The sequence below is a fragment of the Sturnus vulgaris genome, chromosome W (genome assembly GCF_052056855.1).
Source record: "Sturnus vulgaris isolate bStuVul1 chromosome W, bStuVul1.hap1, whole genome shotgun sequence".
In the NCBI taxonomy this organism is placed as follows: Eukaryota; Metazoa; Chordata; class Aves; order Passeriformes; family Sturnidae; genus Sturnus; species Sturnus vulgaris.
Window position 1 is genome coordinate 32,139,020 of NC_142282.1, and position 20,827 is coordinate 32,159,846.

Sequence of the window (20,827 nt, forward strand, 5' to 3'; positions counted from 1 at the left end):
CGGAGCGTAGAAGTGACCGCCAATGTTTCCACAACAGGCTGCAAGGGGACCAAGGAGCAGCACAGGCAGCAGTGTTTCAGCTTGCTCCTTCCGACTGCTAAGGTCGCTTGGGAAGGCAAGCGAGAGGCAGCCACCTTCCTCTCCTAGTAGCCTGTAACGTGGTGCACACAAGCACGGTACTTGTGCTTCTTCGTTCACCTCCCTCGCCCACTCCTGGCGCCCCTTTCACTCCCCGGCTGCCAGAAGCCACTGAAGCGGCGCCACACAGCCAGCAGTGGGTCGGAAGCTAAGCGCTCGAGAATGCTGCTTCTGCCCAAGCCCGCCTAGGGAGTGCACCTTTGTTCTCAGAGCTCCGTGCAACAGTCTGCCTCTCTCGCAGTTCGAATGGAAAACGAAAGATTTTCGCCTACGCCCTTCACAGAGATCTGTTGTCAGGAGAAGAAGGTCTTGTGGCCGGAGCTCGCCCCCTCCGCGAGGAAGCTGCTATTAGCACCGCATTGCAGGGGCACATCTCGCTCCTTGACTACCTGCTCAGCGCTCTCCGAATTCGCTGCTAGCTCCACGGTCCTACTCAGCTGCAAGTAGCAGCGCCCACAATACATAGAGCTTGGCATGGACCGAGGACCTGGAGGGACATATCGCACACGAAAATGTGTCACGACAGAGACGTGTTCTACATTGTCCCTTCTCGTCATCCAGCTTGTGCTCCTGCTGCCTCTGCTGTGACAAATCGTTCCTTGAAAGACGAACGAGAGCTCCTTTCCAGGCACATTGCTCTGAGTGAGAGATCCCTAGGGACTTTTGGATGTAAAACTTTTTCCACCTACAAAAATACATGGCTAAGTCCTACAAGATTTGGTTTTATTAAGAATAGTTAAGTCAAGGTATATCTGTTCTAAACACCCTTGGCTTCAGTCAGAAATTAACTGCTTGTTTCCGTCTTTTTGCCTAGTGGCAATGTAATTCTAAGGTAACTAGATGTGTTGGAAATCCATAAATTACATCTCAGGTTAGGTGGGATAATTGGCTCGGAAGAAAATGGAATTGAGAATTTGGAAAGAATCCAAAGTGAGCTGATGTCACCATCCGAGATTCCCTTGGGTTCCAAATCCTTTCATTTGTGTTTTAGTGGGCTTTTTTGAAGGAATGTACAGTTGAAGCCTTCATTTAGCTGCGGTGGGACCTGCTCTGCTGAAAAAGCATTATTTTCTCAGTGAGCACGGACAAGAGTTACAGTGTCGTCTTTTCAGATTCCCTGAACTCCACTTATGGTGGCAAAAGCAGTGCCTTGACTGTAATCATAAAAGTGATTACACTTTCATTGCTTTGACTTCATGTAGGATGTTTCCTCCATCAGCTGTGGTCAGCATTAAGTAACAGATTTCTCAGTTTCTAGGAAGAGTCTAGCAAACAATCACCTTGCTCCTTCTCTTGCATTTATTCATCACTGCTATGCTGCTATACAGACAGATAGTCTGTTTATGATTCAACAATTCAATGGGACATCAAGTAAATAGCAAAGCAAAACTAACTAGCGAAAGCACTATAAGGGCCAGAGATTAGCCTGGATCAAAACAGGTATTCTCCTAGCATTGTTTACAAACAAGTCAGCATGTAAAACAGATGGCACAATGTAGTTTGTGCCTTGTTTTGGGCTTGCCCGGAAGAAGGAAATTCTGATTTCACTTATGGGAAAAGAAATGTGGACATTTAAATGAGATTGTTCATACCCCAGGAAAGGTTGCTTTGAAAAGTTGTGGAAGTCCTGTTTGTTAACATGGCTTTACAAGTCCTTTCCACCAGGAGACAACAGCTGCAGAACATCTGGGTGTGCCAGTGTTAAGAGCACCAGCAAAGATCAAAGTGGACAAGTTGCTGAACAATGGTAGTGGCCTGGGGGAGAGCAAGTGGGGTGCTGGCTGTGGGACCAGGGGAGTCCTGACTGATTTAGGAGGCGTGTGATGGTCTGTGCCAGCAAGCGGAGTAGTGCTGTGGCCTTGGGACACTGCGAATACTGGAATTCAGTGGGGTCTCAGTGCAGGCTGAGTGTCTGAGCTGCTGGAGGGACCCAGTTTGCCCACATGTAAACATCCAGTCTCACTCTTTCCAGCCACAGAAAGGAACAGGATGTGGCTGCTGGCGATGCCTGTCATGTATATGTAGTGTATATGTGTGCTATCCCAGCCTGCTGGGAACACTTCTTCTTTGTGACTGCTTGGGCTGAGGGAGAGAAAGCAGTGGTAGTTTCTGAGGTTTCGAGTTTGCTCGAGTTTCTCAGGCTGTTTCTGGAGCCACCCAGAGTTCTCTTCCTTGAAGCATTTCAATTCCTGGTAATTTTCAAAATTCAAACAGACACAGCTCTAAGCTAGTTGATCTGATTTCAGAGCTATTCTTACACTGAGCTGTTGGATGATCTGATCTCCTGAGATATCTTCCATGTCAGTTTATGACCTGGTTCTTGTGAAAAGTAGGATCTTTTAGCCTGGAGAAGAGAGGTTTCTGGAGAGACAGTATTGTGGCCTTTGAATATGTAAAGAGGGTATAAGACAAATGGAGAAAGACTTTTTAGGAAGGTTTGCAGAGACAGGACAAGGGGCCATGCTTTCAAACTGAGACTAGGTTTAAATTGGCTAAAAGGAAAAACTTTTCAACAATGAAGCTGGTGAGACACTCAAACGGGTGTTCCAGAGAAGTTGTGGATGCCCCATCATTGAGAGTGCTCCTTATCAGTTTGGCTAGTCTTGAGCAATTTGATCTACTGCGAGATCTACCGGGCAAGGAAGTTGGACTAGATGATCTTTAATCACAGACTGTTGTATGATTCCGTGAAAGACAGAATGCAATAATGTTCATATTTCAGATTTTGTCGCAGACATATTTATTATTTCTCACTTTATGCATCATTGCAATGACAACTTGTTAGCTTCTGAAATGATGAGCTGAGATTGATTTCCTTCCTTAGTTTCATTTTCCCTGTTATTCCTTTACTCTTGGACTTTTTTTTTTCCATTAGATTTCCTCTTTAAGTAAACTGCCCTTAAGTATCACTTTGCTCCCCACCTGGCTTTTTTTTTTTCAATGACACCTTTTCACTGGTTCGTTTTGGGCCTTTGCTGCTTGAAGTCCAGCAGCCTCCTTGTCTGAGCATTATGGAGCTTTCTTTACAGATTTATCACTATGCAAGAAGGCATAAATTACTGTGTTCCATCTCACATACCATCAAGTATCACACTAATATTCCCTCTGCTGAATAGCTGGTTGGCTTACATAGACCAGCCAAATACCAGGAAATCCAGATGGCAGCAAGAATCTTGAAGACTACTACCGCTTTTCATTTAAATTCTGGAGAAGTCACGTGAGGTATCACATTCTCTTGAAAGAAGTGTATATCATCTCAGACATTCTAGAATGGGCTATTAATATTGTCATGAGTTTCTGGCTAGACTTTTTAGTATGCAAATTCAAATTCAAATGATCTGAAATGATAGAACTTCAAGAATTTTTTTTTCCCAGAATCGAAGTATGATGGAGTTACATAGGGAGAATCTTAATCTTAGTTATTCTATTCCATCTCACATCATGGCTGGGGGCAGGGAGAAGGGAGTATCTTTGGGGGACAATGGGTTCTGGTGTAGTCAGTAAGCTGGGCAGAGGAGCCATCAGGTATTGTCTGTTGTTGGTGGGGGGGATTCATGTGAACTCATCCTTTCTTGTACCCTGCCACTAGTATTGTTGCTAAAATTGTTTGTTTTCTCATCCAAGTGACAAAATCAGCACACTTAATGAGGGATGAAGAGGAGCAACGACCTGAGAACAGGAGGAAGAAGAAGCAGAGCCTGCTGTCCTCCAGAAGCAAAAAAACACTACCAGCCAACTTTGCATCATCTGTGAACTTCCTGGGCGTGTACTCTATCCCCTTGTCCAGATCACTGATAAAGATATTAAACAAGACTGGGCCCAAGACTGAGCCTTGGGGACCAGCTGGATGAACTCTATTTCCCACCACTCTGTGGGCCTGGCCATCACCCAGTTTGTCACCCAGCAAACAGCCCACCCACCCAAACCATAAGCAGACAGTTTCCTCAGGAGAATGATGTGAGACTCATTGCAAAAAGGATCAGGGAGATGCCTAGGAAGAGTCTGAGGTGAATCCAGGAGACTATAGCGGAGGACTATTCAGTTTTTCAAAAAATTTGCTTAAAAAACTCTACAAAACCGTAACAAACAAACAAACAAACGAACAAACAAAGCAGACCAAACAAACACAGAAAAAAATAATACACAAAGAGACAAAAAAGGCCCCAAAAAAAGCCCACAAAAAAACCCACCCAAAACTGAAAAAAAACCTCCAAACCTAACACATCAATAAATTAGAGTGAATGTTTTTACTAACTTTAAAAATAACAAAACAAAACAAAACAAAACTAACCCAGAAAGTCACATTTCTAAAGGTGCTGTCCCAACCTCTTCTCTCAGCAGGGAGGACATCCTGAAGTGGAGCCAGTTGGAAGAAAGCGGGACAGGGCAGCACCCTTGCCATTGTCACAGGACGGCCCTGTGGCTGCCCCATTGCCAAAACCTGGACACATAAATCAAACACAGGTATGCACATGTGCTTAGACACAGCAAAAATATATTTGTCTGAAAAGAATACTGGTCCATTTATACCACTGGAAAGAGCATAATGCCTCATCTCAGCTTTCTTTTCAGTCATTACAAATGTTTCGAAAATATAGGAGTGCAGAAAATGGAAATATACAAGATCAACATGAGGACCAATAATAAAGATTCCATTTTTGAAACTGCATTGGGAATCCTCTGCAGAAATTGACTCAGAGCTCTAAGATTTACAAAAAAGACCAAGAGTAATGGAGTCAGTAGAACACAGTGTCTGGACACTTCATCTGGTTGCCTTGATTTCTCAAATATGATGGAGGAAGCACCTTAGGAACTACAGCTGCCAGTTCTCTCAGGGCCCTGACATGCCTCTGGGTGGGTCCCATGGTCTTGCACGCTCAGGTTCCTCAAGTGGTCTGAAAGCTGACCTGCTACTATGGCTTAGAATCAAGTCCACCAGTCCAATAACCTGACAGATGTGGAAATAGTGACTGGCAGTAAAAATTGAGACCAACACTTGTTGAGTACCTCAACCTTCTTGTCTGTTGTCGCTAGTCCTGTGTGGCTTTAAGGGGTGGGGGGGAATAGGGGAGTTGTGATAGGTTTCTTTTCATCTTCCTTTTCCCACTGAAATACCCGTAGGTGCCTTTATTATTCTTATTTTTGGCATGCTTTTCCAAATTCAGCTTCAACTGAGACGTAGCTATACTGATCCCATCCTCACACACTCATGTATTACCACTGTATTTTTCCCATGATTTGTCTCGCTGTGTATTGTCTGCATATTACCTGCTTGCATCACATCTATTAATTTTCAATAACCTTCAGGCTTTAATTTGTTTTCAAAAAAAAACCTTTTTCAAACTTTTCTCCTAAGAAATTCACCTGGGAAACCCAAAATCCCCAAAATTCACCTCGAAGTCTCCCCTGGGATGCCCAGCACTCACCTGGCAACTCCCAGAATTCCACAAATTCACCCCAAAATTCACGGGGGACCCCCAAATCCCAGGACTTCACCCCAAAATCCCACCTGCAACCCCCAAAATCCCTCAAATCACCTCTAAGACCCAGTCCCCCCAACACCTCCCAAATTCACCCCAAAATGTCTCCAATCCACCTTGAAACCCACCCAGATACCCCCAATTCCATCAAATTCACTTTAAGACCCATCTGGGACACCCAAAAATCACCAAAATTCCCTCCAATATCCACCTTCATCCCCCCAAATTCATCCCAAAATTCTCCCACGACTCCCAAATGCGCACCTCGATACCCCAAAATCGACAGAATTCACCCCAAAATCCGCTTGGCATCCCCAAAACTCACCTGAGAACCCTAAAATTCACATGTATACCGTAAAATTCACCAAATTCCACCGAAAATTCCCCTGAGATACTGAGAATTCCACAAATTCCCCCTAAAATTCTACTGGGACTCCCCACATTCCACAAATTCACCCCAAACCTCGCTAACTGGGATCCCCCAAAATTCCACAAATTCTCCCCCAAAATCAACCTGGGACCCCTCAAAACTCACCTGGATCTCCCCAAATCCCCCCCCCCTTCAATTCACCCGGGAAACCCCAAATCCCCAGAATTCAACCCAAAATTCAACTGTGACCCCAAAAACCTCCAAATTCGCTCCAAAAAGACTGGCAACTTTACACACTCCATTTTCCCACAAAAGGATCTAGAGCCCTGGGTGCTTCATATACAAAATAAACAGAAAAAACCTTTCTATTCATTCTCAGCAAAAAGAATTCCTATTCCTCCTTCTTTTGGACAAAACTGCCCTCACTTTCAAACTTATTCTCTTGCTCACTTACCTGCATAATTCTTAGTCCCTGTTCTGCATGCTCATTTTCTTCACTTTTACAAGGAATCCTCTCCTCATCTCCTTCTTCCTCTGCTTCTTCCATTTCCTGTGCCAAGATCACTTGTTTCTCTGTTAGATTTGTTTCTCCAGCTGATTTTTGACAACTGTCCCTATCTTGTGGCACCGCTCGCTAGAGGGAGGTGATTGTCCTGCTCTGCTCTGGTCTGGGACTGCGCTCTCTTCAAGCCCTGGGGGCAATTTTGGATGCCACAACGTCAGAAAGAAATGTCCAAAGGAGGGACACAGAGATAGTGAAGAAGCTGGAGGGGGAGCCATACAAAGAGTGGCTGAGGGCATTTGGTTCAGCTGCAGAGAGGACACTGAGCTCACACCTCACTTGGGACCTCTCAGCTCCTCTCAAGGGTAGCACAGGGACAGCTTTGCTCTCTGCTCTCTGCGACCAGGGACAGGAGCCAAGGGAATGCCAGGAGCTGTGTCAGGGGACGATTAGGCTGGCTATCAGGGAAAGGTTTTTTTCCTCAGAGGCTGGTCAGGCACTGAATAGGTTCTCCAGGCAATGGGCACAGCCCCAAGGCTGCCAGAGATCCAGGAGCGTTTGGCCAATGCTCTCAGGGATGCAGAGGGTGGGACTGTTGGAGTGTCTGTGCAGGGCCAGGAGTTGGACTTTGATGATCCCTCGGGGTCCCTTCCGACTCAGGAAACTCTTACCATTTTCCCCTCTTTCCTCTCCTTGCACAATGCTCTCAGCTTACTGTTCCACCATATGTTCCACTTCTGAAACCTCCGCTACTTCTTTCCAGTTCAAGCACAGTTCTACTGGTTACAATCCAAAGATATACAGATTGAAAAACAACCAAAAAGAAACACCGGTTTGGAATGTCGTGGTCTTATTTGGATCTCGAACTATGAAGTCGATTGTGCCTTGCAAGTTCTAAAAGCAAAACAACAACAAAAAACACCCACCACACCGTTTTAACATAGGGATTTGCTTTCTTCTAAGAAATCCATATCCCTTCTCAAAATGGATCTATTTCAGTAAGAGATCATCTTGAATAGATCGCTTACTATCTAAAGAACCTGGAACACTCAATTCCATAATGATAAGCCTGTAAAGTGTCGTTTTCTGTTCCAAAGGCAAATGAATTTGCTCAAGTGCCGTTTGTAACAAGGACAGAGTTCAAAGTGAGGCTCTGAGAAATGTTTTGGTTTCCCCCTCCGATCTCTATCAAAAGCCCTTTCTTCAATGGCTGAAACAATACTTGATATAGTCTGAATTTTAAAGGTCATGAAAATTTTCTCAAAAGTGAAAAATTAATATAGCAGTCAGGTTTTAAACCAACGGGAATTTTTGTTTTACCTGTTTGAAGATTTCCTTCACACTAAAATCCTGGCTGATGGATACCTAGAAGAAATCAATTCCCACAAAGTGCTTCTGGGTAAGCCATTACGTCATCCATTACAATTTGGTTCAGCGTCCCGTTCCTCTCCAAATGAAGGTCCCGGTTTAAGAGGATCAAGTACGGAGAGAAATAAAATTAAATTTGACTACAGTGCCTTTAAATCTAAATCGAACTTCCTGATCAATCTCATAAAACCTTTAGGCTAAATGTTGCCATTGATCTGTTTCTACTGAACACAATGACGTCCTGGCTTGTTAGAGATTAGTTCATTACAAAGAAAGAAATGCACAGAAGTTAAAATATTTCCAAAGAAGCATTTGACATCCTTCCTTTTGGATGGGGAACCATTCCAACACTGCTTACATAAGAGGTCAAATTACTGTCTTCCATGTTAGTTCTGCACTGTGCTCAGCGGAGCCTTTCTGGTTTATTTGCCTTTGACTTGGACATAAAGCTGAGTCTTGATTCAAGAAAAATCAATATTCACACTTGTTTTCATTTACACGGACATTGGCTTGGTCTCCTAAACAAAGAGAATGATGGGGAATTTATGTAGGTGTTCAGATAGGTAACATTCTCTTTCCGCAACCTGGCATGGTATTTTCACTTGGTCTGTTACATCTGGCTTTGTTTTAACTGCGCAAATTATAAGGAAGAGCATCAAACCTCCAGCTCTAACCACAGTCCCACTGCGAGGTGTGTGAAGGTATGTGCATCTGCCCCTCAGGTCCATACTGCTCTTCTAACGGGCCTCTGATCGAGCAGGTAGGAAAAACCTCCTGGGTGTGTGAACAGTGCTACTTCCTCTATGGCTTCAGAGCTGCTGCTAAGATCTTCAGGAAGGAGAGCGGTATTGTACCAATTTTTAGATGGTTTTTAAAGTTGCAAGTGCTTGGCTATCTTAAACGTCTGAGTTCCTAGAACTTTGAATGAGATCAAATCTATGAGTGAAGAGATGATGGTGCAGACCAACTTCTGATTCCTGTGATCCAAGAATCTGCACTACTCCTTTTACCTTCTGAATAAGGCATGGATGTGATGGTATGCACAGTAATACTGATGTGCTATGGTTTTTGAATGATAGCAGTCTTCCTTTGTCCCATTCCTAAACCGTGGGCATTATTTGCCTTAACCTTGTTCAGTAGGAACATGATTCTATATTCTGAAATGAAGTGAAAAGTACTCTTTTTCCATACCTTCACACAACAGCATTAAAACAAGGCCTAAGTAGTACAACCAATGTTCAAAGATGCTCTGCCTTTTAAGTTGACGATACAAAATTCATACCTTGTTCTAATTTGATCTCAAGAAGAAAGGGTGTTCTCCAAATACTCCTTCAGCTCTCCCTCACAGCTCACCATTTTCCTTTTATCTAAAATTGTATCCAGATCACTTTCATCATCTAAGGCCACATAAAAAAGCGAGTAAAAATGGTTTCATAGGTACTAACATCTCCCCAACTATTTAGGATTCAAGGAAGTTAATTATGCACACATATTCTACACCCAGGAGAGAAAGCTACCTCAGCAAAACTCATCACCTATGAAAATATTCCTAGATAATGAACACCTCTGACACTGCCACCCCAAGGTGGTTGTTGAAAAAATGAGAACTTCACATCCAATCAGACTCTAGACCTGCACAAGATCTCGCAATAGCAACTTGCAGCCACTTTCTACAGAAAGCAGCAGTGATCTCTATCACTGGTGCCATACCAAGAATAAGACAGGACTGTCCATTCAGCGTGAATCAAGCAGTTAGCAAAAATGCACCTGACAGTATGAAACTGAAGAGTAGAAATTCCCATCTAAAAGTCAAAGATCACATTTTTAATTTTATAGCAGGTATTTTGAATTTCAGAGGGCTCTTTGCCTTAAGAAGTCCTGTCTTTATAGCACACCCTTGTTTTTATGTTTCGACCTGTATTATGGCCATGTAGCCGTCTCCTTAAAATCGCTCCAAAAAAAACATTGAAGTGAACAAGTTCTTTCTAAACTGCTGGAAGGTGAAATGAATGAGTAAGAGGATATGTAACATGGTAAAAGGCTGCCTGGAATTTTATGACTGGTATCCAACATGGTGTCTTCTATCTGGAGAGTAAAAAAAATCAACTCCAAGTAAACTGCTAAGAATGTGGATTATCAAAACTTCTGTTTATTCTGGCACCATAAAGCACCAAATCACATTCTATAATTTATCCCTTTAGAAACAACTGCCTGACTTTTTTTATGTATAGAAAAGATTGGAAGACATTTGGGAGATCATTTCCAGCTATTCCTCAAGTCTGATCTTAAGCAGACTGGGCCATACATCATTCATCGCTATCATATGTATTTCAGATAGAAATGATCATAAAAATACAATCTATTTATATTACAAATAATAAACACAAGAATTATGAATACTTCCACGTGAAACTCTTCCACACCAAACTGTTTCTTTGGGGTGTTTTGTCACACTATGGACCCCTTTCTAAGGTGACATCAATAGCCTACCACGCAGAAGGCATTGCAGGTGGGAGCACAGGAAGAACAGACTAATCCCAAGGAGTGATGAAAATATATGTCATCAAATAAAAGAAACGTACATCTGTTGTGTTGCATTGTTTAATGTTAATATTCCTTCTGTATTGATTGTTGGTCCCAGTTTTGTTCCCCTAAGTTAAGTACATAATGGTTTCTCCCTTTCCCACCTTTTCCCTAGTCAGTCATCCTAAACCCCTCCCCTTTATCTGGAACCTTCCCTCTCCCTCCCCCTAAACCCTGCCCCATCGGATGTCAATCCTTTGTAGCCCCTCCCTTTGTTCTAGAAGTTTCTGTGTCAAGCATTCCCTTTTGTATTCATGATTGGTTATATTGTATGTATCTCCACCCTCGGTTTGCCTTATTGGCTCAATGTACCCCTTTCCCCGCCTTCTGCACCTCCCCCTGTTAACCGTTATTGGCCCTCCCCCTGCTCCTCCTCAGTACTTAAGCCTGTGTTGAACCCCTCAAACTGCCTTTTGCGGTTCCCTCTCCTAACCTCCTGACCTGTTGCCTCTTTCTTCAATAAATCCCTTCCCCCAGAACCATAAAAAGTCTCTCCTGCACCTCTTTGTCCCTCCCTGACGACTCACCCAGGCGTAGCTGTTGCTACATCTCTTTTGCGGCTCCCAGAGTGGTGCCGGGGAGGGGCCACTCACCGACCTAAGCTTCCCGGAGCTAGCCGGTAGCCCAGGTGAGGTGGGCAGTGGGTGGAAGAAACGTCAGTTTGGCGCTCACCGCGGGGCCACTTCGCTGGTGACCCCACAAAGAGCCTCTTAGATCTCAGGATCAGAAGCATTGGGCGTGGACTACACTGGTTGGATCAGGCCAGGTCGGCAGCGCTCCCGGAGAGAAGGTGGCAAACCTTTGCGCCCGGAGGACCACTTTCGAGGGAGGGACTTCCTGTTGCCGCTCCTGTTCCAGAGGCCGATGGAGCCGGTAAGTATCCCCCAACGGGGTGCAGGGATGCTTACCATTAGGCGGGGCGGGGTGTGCAGCCCTAGGTGTGGGGGCCAGTAAAAACACCCCTTTCTTTAGTCCCTGACGGTGGGGGACTCACTGGCCCTGGGACCCTTATTCTTAGTTGTTTCAGTTCTCCTTTGCTGCAGTGATAGAGTGAGTTCTGCTGTGTGGGTAGGCACACCATAATGGGTGCAAAGCTGTCCACACAGCAGCGGGAGATGTTTTTCCAAGTTGTGGGTACCCTGGAGGGAGGGAAAAAAAAGTTTTCACGGGCTTCGTTAAAGAAGTTGATAAAATGGCTTGCTTCCCAATTCCCCGGGGTGTCACCCCAGCAAATGGAGTCGGTCCAATTTTGGGAACTAGTAGGACAAAGGCTCATGGCGTTGAGCAATCAGGACGACACCTCCGTGGATCGGTTTTTCAGTTTATACATTCAAATTCCTACAGCTGTAAAAGAAAAGGCGGGGAGCGCGCTCCCGGCCCCGCCCCGCCAGGAGAGGGCGGGGAAAGGAAGCAAGCCATTCCGGGTTCCTCCAGTTGTTCCCCCCTCTCCTAACCCTCATTCCAATCCCTCTTCCCCTGCATCGGGGGATCCGAGACGGGCAGCTTGGCAACGATCGCAGACCTGCCCAGCCAGGGAGACCAGCCGCTGCTCGCCTGGCCCCTCTCAGTCCTCCCGATACCCTAGCCCGGGCGGCAAGGCGCCAGCCGTCAGGGAGCCTTCCCCTAATCCCTCTTCCCGCAGTTCCGTCTCTCCCAGTTGCACCCCGAGTTCTACCCTGAAACCTGTTTTAAAGAGTTGTAAAGTTTGTAAATGTACCCCGAAAACCCTCCCCCGCTCCTACCCCAGGCTCTACCCCAAAAACCCCAAAGTCAGTCAGATTCCAGTCATCCCCCCCGGAGCCACAAAATAGCCTCCTGGACTCCGGCACACAAGATGGCCACGGCCACGTGGTGTGTTTGGTCCCTTGTGCTCTGGCTCCTTTTACTTCCCAGAATCCCTTCCTCTTTAATTAGTATCCTCCTCCGACTCTGGCTCCGCCCCCTACACCGTGTCCCAACCCCTTTCTGTTCCGGCCTCCTTCCCCAAGTCCTGCCCCTGTCTCCTCCCACAGGAGGGGTGTTCGTCCTCCCCAGGGTCCTCCTCCTCCTCCTCCTACTAAAACTCCTCCTCTTACTCCACCCGCAGAGAGGCGGTCTCCGAGCTCAACAGGTCCCACCCATCACCATGAATGTTGCCAGTGTTCTGGCTCCTCCTCGGTAAGCGGTCCTGCCCCTCTGCTTCCGACTTCCGATTCCCACGCCCCTCCTTCCGGTTCCCACGCTCCGGAAAACAGAAGTGACAGGCCAGGGGATCGGAACCCGGAACCGGAGACCACACTCATTGCCTCTCCGGTTTTTTATTCTTGGCAAAGGGGTATTCCAAATTGGTGGCCATTTGAATACTCCCATAAAAAGGAGCCCTGTAGGACACAGAAGGAGTTCGGGAGAAAGAGCGAATATTTTAAAGGCTTATTGGAAGCTACTTTCTCCTCCAATATCCTGGTCCCTAGTGACTTGAAAGGATTGTTTAAATGTCTCCTCCTATCAATTGAGTACAGATTGTGGAAGGACACATGGAAAAGGATGCTAGGGGAACTCCTGCCTGAGCTCTTACGGACCCCAAGTGCGCCATTGACGCAGACAAAAAACCGATCAAGATGGATCATTTGTGAGGCAAAGGGCAGTGGTCCCAGGCAGAAGCACAGGCAGAAAAAAAATCCCAAAGCCTGTGATCTTAAAAATTCAAGCTGCTGCCGAGAAGGCATTCATGGTGATGCCAACCACCGAGCCCCGTGTCCACTATGCCTCCATCAAACAGGGGCCGGCGGAACCTATCATTGAGTTCGTGAAGAGGCTAAAGATAGATATTGAAAAGCAAGTGAAAAACCAGGACACCCTAGAAGAACTAATAATGGAAATGATAAAGTTAAATGCTAACGATGCATGTAAACAGGTTATAACACCTCTACCTCTCTACCCTGAGCCGTCTCTCCAGCTTATAGTGGAGGCCTGTGTCAAGCGCGCAGTTGTGCCAGCGCCACCTATTCCCACCAGAGGAGGAGTGAAGATGGCGACGATGACTGCAGCTGCAAAGACTTTCCCTGTGCACTGCTTCCTCTGCAACCAGCTTGGTCACATCGCGCCCGTGTGCCCTCTTAAAAATAAAATCGATAACGGGCAGGGGCAGGGGGAGGTGGGAGGAAACAAACAAGCAAAAAAAAAATGAACTGGGGAGAGCGACCCCGCGTCGCATGAAAACAAAAATGAGGCGAGCCCGAGGGGGACCTTGGGGGGGACAAAACTAATACCGGATGTGACATTCCCACCGGATCCGACATTTACCGAACACGACGAATAGCGCCAGGGTGGACTCCTCGTCCTCCCCTGAGCTTGGCCCTGACAGATAACACTTATTTTGAAACACAGGACTGGCGGTTGGTGTCGGTGAAGCCCACATCACCGGGTTTGTTCGCCGGACTCGACTGTACGTATGTCGTGCTTGGGGATACAAAGTGTACCCCTCCAGAGATTGAAATCGTGCCGCATACGCAGCGTTTGTGTCGGGACCGTTTCTCTCTCCTGGCACGGTGCATCCAGCCACCATACTTCCTGCCAAAGGAACAACTAGTAGCTCAGGCGATTCCGGTGCCCAACACCATCGTGGCGAAACCGGCTAATCCCTGCGTCTATTGGGCGGAAGTCATTGGTGAAGATAAACCAATCATTGGATGCGGACTCCGTCGGGGTGAAGACTACTTTTACCTCGACGGACTCTTCGATACAGGAGCAGATGTGACAATTATACCAACCGAGAATTGGCCATCACATTGGGAGTTGCAACCCGTGGCTGGCAGAATACAAGGAGTCAGGGGGGCCCAATTGGCTCAGCAGTCAAAAAGCGTAATTAAAATTGAGGGACCTGAAGGGCAGGTGGCTAATGTCTGCCCTTTTGTTATGGAGTATAAACCTCCCCTGTGGGGCAGAGATGCCATGTCGCAATGGGGTGTTCGTATTGAGATCCCGAAAACCCCGCGGGATTTTTCTTAGCGGCCACTGTGGAGCGCCCTGTCCAGAAACTGAATTGGCTATCTGATGAACCAGTATGGATAGATCAGTGGTCGCTTAACAAACAGAAATTGCAGGCGCTCAAAGAAATCGTGGAGGAGCAGTTAGCCAAAGGTAACATCGAGCCAACCTGGAGCCCTTGGAATTCTCCGGTCTTCGTCATCAAAAAGCCGGGGAAGGACAAGTGGCGGCTCCTTCACGACCTTTGTGAAATAAATAAAAAGATAGAAGACATGGGGTCTCTGCAACCAGGTATGCCCTCACCCTCAATGCTGCCGCAAAATTGGAATCTGGCAGTCCTAGATATCAAGGATTGTTTTTTCCAAATTCCCCTCAAACCCGAGGATGCACCACAGTTTGCCTTCTCGGTTCCATCCATCAACCGGGAAGCCCCAATGAGGCACTTCCATTGGCGGGTACTGCCTCAGGGCATGAAGAACAGCCCCAGTATCTGTCAATAGTACGTGGCCTCATTGCTGTCTCCTGTCCGTGCCAAGGCAGGGGAGGCCGTCATCCTGCACTATATGGATGACGTGCTAATTTGTGCCCCCACGGACGACATACTGCAGTATGTCCTTGACCTTGTCATCGAGGTTTTGATCTCTGCAGGGTTTGAGCTCCAGAAGGAGAAAGTTCAGAGGATGCCCCCGTGGAAGTATCTCGGGCTCCAAATTACCATCAGGACTATTGTCCCACAGAAATTGGCAATTAACACCAAGACAAAAACCCTTGCGGATTTCCACCAGCTGTGTGGGTCATTGAACTGGGTCAGACCCTGTCTAGGATTGACCACCGAGGACCTAGCTCCCCTTTTCAATTTATTGAAAGGGGGAGATGAGTTACTTTCTCCTAGGGTGCTGACCCCAGATGTGAGGGCAGCTCTGGAAAAGGTAGAGAAGGCGATGGGGACGAGACAAGCCCATCGCTACCTGCCGGACCTGCAATTTGAGATTATTATCCTGGGACGGCTGCCACACCTCCACGGCTTCATTTACCAGTGGGACCAGGACCAGATGGACCCCCTCTTGATTATAGAGTGGGTGTTCCTCAGTCATCAGAGGTCCAAAAGTATCACCAGGCCACAGGAGCTGATGGCGCAGATGATCAGGAAGGCCAGAGCCGGTTTGCGAGAGCTGGCGGGTTGCGATTTTGCCTTCATCCGAGTACCACTTGCCTTATCATCAGGCAAGCTGACTAAGGAGGTTTTGGAGCATTTGCTCCGGGAGAATGAGACTCTTCTCTTTGCCCTTGATAGCTACACAGGACAAACATCTGTCCAACACCAAAGTCATAAATTATTTAATTCAAATTTCAATCTGGTCCCGAAAGGAAAATTGAGCCGGGTGCCGCTCAAAGCTCTAACTGTTTTTACAGACGCATCTGGGGCTTCGCACAACTAAGTCATGACTTAGAAGAACCCCCAGACTCAGCAGTGGGAGGCAGATGTTAAGGTTGTTGAGGGTTCCCCTCAAATTGCTGAGTTAGATGCAGTCGTTAGAGCTTTCGAGAGGTTCTCAGAGCTACTTAATATGGTTACAGATTTGGCCTATGTGGCGGGTGTGGTGTCAAGGGCAGAGAACGCTGTTTTGAAAGAAGTCTCTAATCTGAACCTCCACGATCTGCTCTCGAAGCTGATATATGCTGTCTCCCACTGAGAACATCCATACTTCGTGATGCACATAAGATCGCACACAGACCTGCCAGGCTTTATCGCCGAGGGTAACCAGAGAGAGGACACCCTGGCAGCACCAGCTGATATGGCCAGGATTCCTGATATTTACCAACAGGCAAAGCTGAGCCATCAGAAATTCCATCAGAATGCGCCTGGCTTGGTATGGCAATTCCAACTAAGCCGTGACCAGGCCAAGGACATTGTGGCCACATGTCCCCAGTGCCAGAAGCTCGGGGTGCGAACCCTGAGCTCTGGCATCAATCCTAGAGGCCTTGAGAGCTGTGAGTTATGGCAGATTGATGTCACCCACGTTCGGCAATTCGGCAGGTTCAAATATGTACATGTGAGTGTGGACACCTTTTCCGGGGCAGTCTTTGCTTCTGCCCACACAGGAGAGAAGGCCAAGGATGTACAGAAACACCTAGTAGAGGCCTTCTCTGTGTTGGGGATCCCAAGGGAATTGAAATCGGACAATGGCCCAGCATATGCTTCCACGGCCTTCCGGGAGTTCCTGCAGAGGTGGGGAATCAAACATAAGACTGGCATCCCGTTATTCCCCCGCAGGTCAGGGCATGGTTGAGCGCACCCACCAAACGCTCAAACGGGTCCTGGAGCAGCAGCAGGGCGATACTCAATTCGATACACCTCACACTAAATTGCATAAAGCCCTTTTTACCATCAACTTTCTTAACTGCTCCTTCGAAGTGCTGAGTCCTCCCATTCTGAGGCACTTCACGAACTCTTCATCATTACGGTTGAGAAAACACCCTCCCGTGATGGTGAAGAACCCGGAGACTGGTAAAACGGAGGGCCCACATGAGTTAGTCACCTGGGGTCATGGGTACGCTTGCGTATCCACGCCCTTTGGTTTGAGGCGGGTCCCTCAAAGGTGGGTCCGGCCCAATACTGCCAGTCAGGGACATCTGTCAGGGCCAACCTCCGGAGATGTCAAATATGCAGCGCTTTGTCGTCGCCGGCGCCCCTCCCTGGAACACCAAGGGTCCCCCAGAGGGCGGGACAGCCCCTTCTCCAAGTTGTTTCCTCCCCCTGAAGTTCAGGACCTATTTGAGTAACCCATTCCCTTTTCCTGTTCTGTTTTAGTCAGCCACACGGAGCCCCAGGATGTGGTATGCCCTTGTCATCTGGGCGTGCCTCTGCCAGTCTTCAGTGGAGTGGATAGTCCCGCAGCCGAGGAAGAATGTGTGGGTCACCCTGGCCCAGGCCATGCAGCAGGACCATCTCTGCTTATCAACTGCGGCAACAGGGAATCCACTTTCAACCTGCATGGTGGGGATCCCATTTCAGCCCGAAGAATATCCCAAGACAATCATCAACATGCGGGATGATTTTAACCCCTGGTGGTGGCACCCCTCCTATGCCTCCTATCCTATGACCAGCCCCCTCTGGGTGTGGCGGGAGTGGTCTAAAGACCTTCCCAAAGCACCCGAGGAACCTCAGGAATTAGAGTTACTTGGTTCAGCCCCATCCCCTTTTTGTGTTCAGAATCATTATAGATGGTCCAACCCCGAATCATACCTAAACGTTATCCAACCCAACCTTGACTATAGAGCTGCCGCGTGGTGCAACGCCACTGCCCAGATTGAGGGGACCCCTGTAGACCAACCTCGTCAGCTAGGTAAGGGGGTCTTCTTGATCTGTGGCGACCGGGCGTGGGCAGGCATCCCCTCTGGCCTGATAGGAGGGCTGTGCACCCTTGGACGACTGACCCTGTTTTCGCCTAACCCTACCCAAAATTTGGAATTGGAAATCTAAAAACACAAAATCGGCAATCCAAAAGAGAGAAGCTCATAATTTGGACGAAAATTGCAATGCAGATGTTTTTCATTGGTCTAAGTCCAAAAGAGTTGCTGTCTCCATCTTTTTACCGTGGGTGGCAGTGGCTAAAGCCCTAGGTGAATTGGGCCGCCTAGAGTGCTGGGTTGCGAAACAGGCAAACCTTACGTCAGCGGCCTTAAGCGACCTCCTAGCAGATGAGGAAATTACCAGGCAGGCGACCCTATAAAATCGGGCAGCAATAGATTTCCTGTTGCTTGCGCATGGACTTCGAAGGCCTCTGCTGTCTCAACTGGTCATCTCGGAGCAGCAGTGTCCACTCCAAGATACAGCAAATACAAGGTCTTGTCACGAACATCAAGGAGGAATCCGAAGACTGGCTGAGAAACATCTTTAAAGGTTGGGGACTTTCGGGTTGGCTGGCTTCAGTTGTCAAAACCATTATTTCTATAGTCCTCGTTATTATTCTTGTTTGTATTGCTATCCCCATTATTAAGACCTTAGATGTCCGCAGCATCTCCCCATCACCCCAAGTTAACCGCGCAGAGGTGGGGCCTATCCTGGATTGGGATCTCGAAGATCCCCCAAATGGTGAAGACATGAAAGCAGTTGAGGAAGAGAAGGATGGGCTCACCTCTGGCGAGGACTTTGAAAATGACACTTCTGTTTAAAAAGAAAGGGGGAGATGGAGTGTTGCGTTGTTTAATCTTAATTTTCCTTCTGTGTTGATAGTTGGTCCCAGTTTCTGTCCCCTAAGTTAAGTACATAATGGTTTTTCCCTTTCCCACCTTTGCCTTAGTCAGTCATCTTAAACCCCTCCCCTTTATCTGGAACCTTCCCTGTCCCTCACCCTAAATCCTGCCCCACTGGCTGTCAATCCTTTGTAGCCCCTCCCTTTGTTGTAGAAGTTTCTGTGTCAAGCATTCCCTTTTGTATTCATGATTGGTTATATTGTATGTATCTCCACCCTCGGTTTACCTTATTGGCTCAATGTACCCCTTTCCCCGCCTTCTGTACCTCCCCCCATTAACTGTTATTGGCCAGAGTTTTCTGCCCTCCCCTTGCTCCTCCCCCGTACTTAAGCCCGTGTACAACCCCTCAAAGTGCCTTTTGCGGTTCCCTCTCCCAACCTCCTGACCTGTTGCCTCTTCCTTCAATAAATCCCTTCCCCCATAACCGTAAAAGGTCTCTCCTGCGCCTCTTTGTCCCTCCCTGACGACTCGCCCAGGCGTAGCTGTTGCTACACCTTTTCTGCGGCTTCCAGAGTGGTGCCGGGGAGGGGCCACTCACCAACACAGGCTTCCCGGAGCTAGCCGGTAGCCCAGGTGAGGTGGGCAGTGGGTGGAAGAAACGTCATACATCCACTTCTTCTTCAAACCTACATTTTAGTTTCTCAGTCATCTGAAGCATGTTGGAGCGCACAACTTCAGCATCTTCTGCTGTGCAAATGTTCATATCCAACAGGGTCATCTGAAGGAAAAGAAGAACAAATTATTGACATGCACAGAGGAAATACTGTGTGGCTTTCAGAGAGCCTGGCTAAACCTAGTGTTTCTTTTCTTGTGATGGACAGAGATAGATTCAGCCTCCTACATGCCATATTAGATTAGTAAACAATACCATCTGGTTGGACACAAAGGGAGAAATTGAGGCAGTGGTGGAATTTCTTTCCCAAGAAAAGACAGATTTAGCACAAGGGCTGAGGCCCCTTGCATCTTCCACATTCACGTAGGACAGCACTCCCTTCATTTACCAGCATTTGTTACGGCTTTTCCACATTTCACGTACAAATACCAACTACTACTGTGAAACCAAACGGATGGCTCACTTTTTGAATAGAGTAAGGCGGAGGTTAAAAAGGAATTCCACTTGATATCTCAATGTTTGGTGCATCCTCAGACGCATTTTACTCGAATGACACATTGGACCACGGCTATCACAGACAAAAGCTGTGGCACTCAACTTGCACATCTGCCCTTTCTCCTGACATTTGCCCTCGACCAGCTCATACTGGATGCTCATTTTCTCCACACACTCCGCATTAGGGCTGTCTGAATGCTATGGACCAGACCACAGTCAAAATTCCCATCTTTCATAGTGCAGTGTGACATGGAAACATGACAGAGGCCATGTGCTGAATCTCAGCTCACGGAACAGATCCCAGCAGTGCCTACAAACCTTTGCCTACAGACAGCAGACACTACCAGCCAAAGAAATCAAGACATTTTCATACACAGCTCTTTATCATTATGCTTCAAAGTAGCAAGGTACTTACAATCACTACCAAATTCTTGGCTACCATACAGGCTACTAACATCCCAACAGGATGTGCTCTGGAGCAAGAGAAGGCAGACACAGAGAGGGAAGGCATGCTGCAAGGACACAGAGAAAGGAAGTATCTCCAATACTTCCCCTCTTCTACTCATACTTCCCCTCTTCTTCTGCAAGAGTTAAAAAGGAGTATTTTTGTATGATTGAGAAGGGATCCATGTCACAATTAACTTTTGATTTCCCCCAGATTCATTCTAACCAAGCCAGTTCCTTCTAGAACTCACCATGCACAGGTGTTTGTACTGGCCAAAGGAAAGCCATGCCACAGGCAGCTTCCTTGGCTCTTACTGCCACCTCCAAGCAACTGAGAAGGTATGTGGGAATACACGGAACAAAGAATAGAGCAAACATGCACTCTCAAAGCAACTGTCTGCCTCATCGTTGCCCGGGAGAAAAGAAAATATTGCTTGAATTCCAGACTGTTCTCAGGATTTCCCGACATACCTAGACTTTTGTTTCAATTCTCCAGAGTTCTACACCATTCGCTTCCATCAGATTTGGCACGTGTTGGAGGCAACAAGGTGCTATCAAAGTAGGAAACGAGTCAGGTATCCTAAAATACAAACCAGTCAGTACTTCAAATA